The sequence below is a fragment of the Acomys minous genome, assembly GCF_964271855.1.
Source record: "Acomys minous genome assembly, chromosome: 16".
Classification (NCBI taxonomy): domain Eukaryota; kingdom Metazoa; phylum Chordata; class Mammalia; order Rodentia; family Muridae; genus Acomys; species Acomys minous.
This window is the reverse complement of record NC_140498.1, coordinates 62317071-62323160: the sequence shown is the minus strand read 5'-3', so window position 1 is coordinate 62323160 and position 6090 is coordinate 62317071. Positions and strand designations below refer to the sequence as shown.

At 38.2% G+C, this 6090-nt stretch overlaps 2 protein-coding genes across 2 annotated transcripts in view; one reads left to right on the top strand and one right to left on the bottom strand.

The window, feature by feature from the left end:
* The window catches only part of LOC311587537 (uncharacterized protein), a 494998-nt gene that overhangs the window by 308094 nt on the left and 180814 nt on the right, over positions 1-6090 (bottom strand). The gene's annotated exons all lie outside the window — the stretch shown is intronic.
* LOC311587533 (uncharacterized protein) overlaps positions 1-6090 on the top strand; it is a 428822-nt gene that overhangs the window by 345548 nt on the left and 77184 nt on the right. The gene's annotated exons all lie outside the window — the stretch shown is intronic.

Here is a 6090-nt window from a genome sequence, read left to right as displayed (position 1 = left end):
GGGAATAAGGGGAAAATGGGGGGATACAAGGGATGGGATAACCATTGAGATGTAACAAGAATAAATTAATAAAAAAATTTTTTTAAAGTAAAAAAAAAGAAAATTCCTGCCTCACATTCAGCACTTGACTGCCATTTAAGACTACCTAGTGCTGTTTTTTTCTCTCTCTCTACGAACCTCAGACTTTGCATTTGTTTGTGCTGCACTTGTCACTTTCTTTCGCTGTGGTCCTGAATGTGGCATTCAACAGATTCAACATTCCATCTTATAAAATCAGCACATTATTTTTTTCTCTTTTCTTAATTATTTTTTATTTTTTATTAATTTGTTCATATTACATCTCGATTGTTAGCCCTTCCCCTGTTTCCTCCCATTCTTCCCTCTCTCCCACTTCCCCCCTTCTCCCCTCCCCTATGTCTGTGATTGAGGGAGACCTCCTCCCCCTATATATGCTCTTAGAATATCGAGTCTCTTCTTGGTAACTTGCTATCCTTCCTCTGAGTGCCACCAGGCCTCCCCATCCAGGGGACGTGGTCAGAAAGGGGCACCAGATTTCCTGTGAGAGTCAGATCTCACTCTCCACTCAATGGAGAATATCATGTTCGTCGGCTAGGTCTTTGTAGAGGTTCGAAGTTTACTGCCTATATTCTCCTTGGCTGGTGCCTTAGTTTGAGGAGGACCCCAGGACCCAGATCTGCCTGTCATAAAGTTCTTATTGTAGGTTTCCAGGACCCTGTGGATCCTACTATTTTCCCATTCTTCCATGCTACTCTTGCCTACAGTCTCAATAGGATGTCCTCTCCTCTGTCCCACTTTCTTGGTAAGTAAAGTTTTTCATGGGACGTATCCCTTGGACTAGTGTTTTGATATAAGTGAGTATATACCGTTTGTCTCTTTTTGCTTCTGGGTGAACTCACTCATTATGATAATTTCTAGATCAATCCATTTGTCCACAAATTTCGGGAATTCCTTGTTTTTAATAGCTGAGTAGTACTCCATAGTGTAAATGTACCACAGTTTCTTAGTCCATTCTTCTACTGAGGGACACTTAGGCTGTTTCCATGTTCTGGCTATTATGTATAAAGCAGCTATGAACATGGTTGAGCATATGTCCCTGTTGTGTGTTAGGGCATTTTCTGGGTATATTCCAAGGAGTGGGATAGCTGGGTCTTGAGGAAGCCCTATTCCCATTTTTCTGAGAAAGCTCCAGATAGCTTTCCAAAGTGGTTGTACTAGTTTGCATTCCCACCAGCAATGAAGGAGTGTTCCTCTCTCTCCACATCCTCGCCAACATGTAGTGACATTTGAGTTTTTGATCTTAGCCATTCTGATGGGTGTAAGGTGGAATCTCAGTGTCATTTTGATTTGCATTTCTCTGATGACTAACAAGGATGAGCATTTAAGTGTTTCTCAGCCATTTGATATTCCTCTGTTGAGAATTCTCTGTTAAGTTCCAAGCCCCATTTCGCAATTGGGTTATTTGGTTTTGTGGTGTTTAATTTCTTGAGTTCTTTATATATTTTGGATATTAGACCTTTGTCAGATGAAGGGTTGGTGAAGATCTTTTCCCAGTCTGTAGGCTGTCGCTTTGTTCTCTTGACAGTGTCACCTGCCTTACAGAAGCTTCTCAGCCTCATGAGGTCCCATTTATTAATTGTTGATATTAAGGCTGGGCTGTTGGTGTACTGTTCAGGAAGTTGTTTCCTGTGCCTACGTGTCCCAGGCTCTTCCCCACATTTTCCTCTAACTGAATTAATGTCTCTGGTTTTAAGTTGAGGTCTTTAATCCACTTGGACTTGAGTTTTGTGCACGGCGGTACATTATTTTTTTTATTCTGCCTTACTCAGTTCCTCAGGGCTTGGGCAGAATATGTAAGATTTGGGGCTAAAATATCACATAAATGACCTCTAGTTTAGTTTTCATGGCATTTGTTTTCCACTGAAATCCTATGACCTGGACTTCCTCTGTCTGCATCACCCTCACACTCTGATCTTCTAGGTCCTGAAAGAACAGCAGATGACACTGTGTACCCTAAAATCCTGACAGTGTCCACAATCCTTAGAAAGAGAACATTCCCATACCCCATCCAGCATCTTCTCAACAGCTAATGGAACTTTCTTTAAAACGGATGACATACTCAAACACAGTGAAAGCCTCGACAGACAGATGAAAACTGAAACAACCCCTGCATTTTATCAAACCGCTGTGGGTTAAAGCTGCACAACATAAACACCATAAAGAAACAAAATCTTACAGACTTATGGAAACTGAGTAACTCTCTGAAGAATGAAAATGGGTCAAGGAACAAATAAAAAATTTAATTAAAGACCTTGTGGAATGGAACGAAAATGCATACACAACACATGTAAACCTATAGGACAATGAAAGTGGTGACATAAGGAGAGTTGATTGCACTAAGTACATAAGTTAAAAGGAAATTAGAGCGATCTCATGCTAGGAACTTAACAGTTCATGTGAAAGCCCTAGAACAAAAAGAAATAGGCATGCCTGAAAGGAGTAGACAGCAAGAAACTATTGACGTAAGGGCTGAAATAAATAAAATCAAAACAAGGAGAACAATACAAAGAACGGAACAGAGTTGTTTATTTTAGAAAAGTCAACAAAATAGACAAACTCTTATCCAAACTAACTAAAAGACAAAGAATATTCAAAACTTTTTTAAAAATCAGAAATGAAAAGGGAGACATAACAACAGAAAATGAGGAAATCTTGAGAATTATAAGGACATACTTTTAAAATCTGTACTCCACCAAATTGAAAAATCTAAAAGAAATGATTTTTTTTGTTTGTTTTTCAAGACAGAGTTTCTCTGTTTAGCCTTGGCTATCCTGGACTCACTTTGTAGACCAGGCTGGCCTTGAACTCACAGGGATCCACCTGCCTCTGCCTCCTCAGTGCTGGAATCAAAGGCATGCACCATCACCACCCAGCATAATTTTCTTGATAGGTACCAATTACCAAAGTTAAATCCAGACCAAATAAACAATTTAAGTATACCTCTAACTCCTAGTTACATAAAAAAAATTCATTACAAGACTCCCAATCAAAAAAACACAGGACTAGATGCTTTTAGTGCATATTTCAAACAGACTTTCAAGGAAGACAATGCTAATACTGCTCCAAGTAGTTTACAAAACAGAAACAGAAGGAACATTACCCAATTTTTTTACAAATCCACAGTTACCCTGATACTTAATGCATAAGAACAAGATTTATATTCCAATTTCTCTCATGAACATCGATGCAAAAACACTCAATAAAATAACTGCCAACTGAATCAAAAAACATAACAAAATGATCCCCCACAATGTTTGAGGTTGCATCCCAGTGATGCAGGGATGGCTCATCATAGAAAAATCAGTAATTGTAATCTACCATATAAATAAACTAACAGAGTAAAGCCACAGGATCATCTCAATAGACAGCAACCAAGTCTTTGACAAAAATCTAATGCCATTCTTGATAAAAGTCTTAAAGATATTACAAATGCAAGGGACATTACTAAACACAATTTACAGCAAATTTATAAACAACAGGAAATTAAATGAAGAGAAACTCAAAGCAATTCCACTAAAACCTAAAAAAAGACATGTCTGTCCACTTTTTCCATTTCTATTCAATATAGTACTTGATGTTCCAGCTAGAGCAGTAAGACAACTGAGAGAGATAAAAGGGATATAATTTGGAAAGGAAGAACTCAAAGTATCCTAATTAGCAGATGATATTATAGTATATATAAGTTAGCAAAAAAAAATCCACTACCAAACTCTTACAGCTGATAAATATTTTCAGGAAAGTGGATGGATCCAAGATTAATTCAAGAAAATCAGTAGCCTGCCTATAAAAAAAAGCAAGAAAAAGTCGTATGATAAATAAAAAAAGTTCAAGAATTGAAAAAGAAATTGAAGATATTTCAGAAGATGTATAGCCTTCTCATACTCATGGACAGGAGGATTAACAGTGAACACAACCATCCTACCACTATTAATCCACAGATTCAACGTAATCCCCATAACAATTCTTTTTTTAAAAACTGTTTACAAATGTTGAAAGAACAACTCCCATCTAACCTGGAATAACAAAAAGCCAGGATGGCAAAAACAATCCCGAAAAATAAGAGAACTGCATGATATTGACATAATAATGGACACTTCGATCAGTGGAGTGAAACTGGATACCCAAACACAATTCCACCCACACTTGGATGCCTGATTTTTAATAAGGAATCCAGAAATACACAATGAGAAAAACACAGCACCTTCAACAAATGATGCTGGTTGAACTGTATCTCTGCATGTAGAAGAGTACAAAGAGATCCATATCAATCACCCTGCACAAAACTTGTGTCCAAATGGATCAAAGACCTCAAAATAAAACCAGACACCCTGAACCTGACTGAAAAGAAAGTGGGGAACAGCACTGAATGTACTGACATAGGAGACAACCTTGTGACTAGAATGCCAATAGTGCATCCGACAATAAATAAATGGGTCCTCGTGAACCTGAAAAGGTCCTGTAAGACAAACAAACAAACAAACAAACAAACAAACAAACACAGTCTTTTGGACAAAGAGACAGTTTAAGGAATGGGAAACGAAATTTACTAACTCCACAGTAGATATAGGCCAAGCATATGAATTTTATAAAGAACTCAAGAAACTAGATGTTTGGAGAACAAAATTTTAAGTTTAAAAATGTGGGACAAATGTAAACAGAGAATTCTCGTCAGAGGAATCTCAAATGGATGAGAAACACTGAAAGAAATTATTACATCCTTAGCCACCTCAGAGATGTAACAAAAACAACTCAGATACGTAATTTTACATATATCAGAATAACTAAGCTCAACAGTGCAAGGGACAGCTCATGCTGGCAAAAATGGGGAGAAAGGAGAATACTCTTCCATTGCTGGTGAGAGGGCAAAGTATTACAGCCACTATGGAAATCAATATTGTAGTTCGTCAGAAAACTGGGAATTGATATACTTCAAGACCCAGTTAAACCGTAAGGACACTTGCTCACCAATGTTCATAGTGACTTTACTTCTACTGAAAAGAAAAATTTAAAAAGCTAGATTTCTCTGAAGTGAAGAAACGGTAAATGTGGAGCATTTACAAAGTGGAGAATTACTTAGTTGTTTTTTTTTTTAATGCTATCATGAAACTTACAAGAAAATAGATGTAGCTTGAACAAAATCACCCTAAGTGATCGAGCCATGACCCACAAACAGGAATATGATATGCATTGACTTATAAATGGGTATTAGCTATAGGTAAATGATAATCAATCCACAATCCACAGACCACAGAGAGGATAGGTTAAGAAGAGGGGATTCCTTAGAAAGGGGACATATAGGGGACTCTGTGGGTGACTCGGGGTGAATGAGGACAGGTTTGGGAGGAATCACTTGGTGAGGTTGATCAAGACAGGGAAGTCAAAAAGCTATATGGATACTTGGCATTCTGCAGCATCTTGAAATACACACACATATGAAAGTTGTTTAAACAGGGTGACTCTGTAATAGGGGAGAGATTACCTTAACCAGTCATCATATGCTATCAAACCAAGCCAAACAAAACAAAGCAAAACCCTTCCCAGACTAGGAACGTTACATCTTGTTGAGTCATTGGGTAGAGAAATCACACAGTGCACCGCCCCACACACACACCATGAAATCATGTATTGCTCAACCTTTACAACCTGACAGTGCGGGCCAATTGCTGTAGATACCATACGCTTAAGGCTCCATATACTTAACCCATCAAACATGGAGACATTGAGCCGATGCTCAACTAGAGACTTCAGGGCTACTGACTAGTGAGGGTTCTGTCAGGAGCTCCCAGGACTGCCAGGTTCACCTTCTCCTGGCCGCACAGGACATGGATTTCCCCATTCCCATTGTTGTGTAATTGTTATCCTAAAATGTTAACAGGAGCAGATGCTCATTCTGCTCCTGTAATCTCACTTAACTTCTTTTTGCTTAGAAAACAAACAAACAAACAAAAACCCATGACATTGCCTCACAAAACAAAGAAATACCGAGAGTTGAGACATTATTGTTTGTGCTTT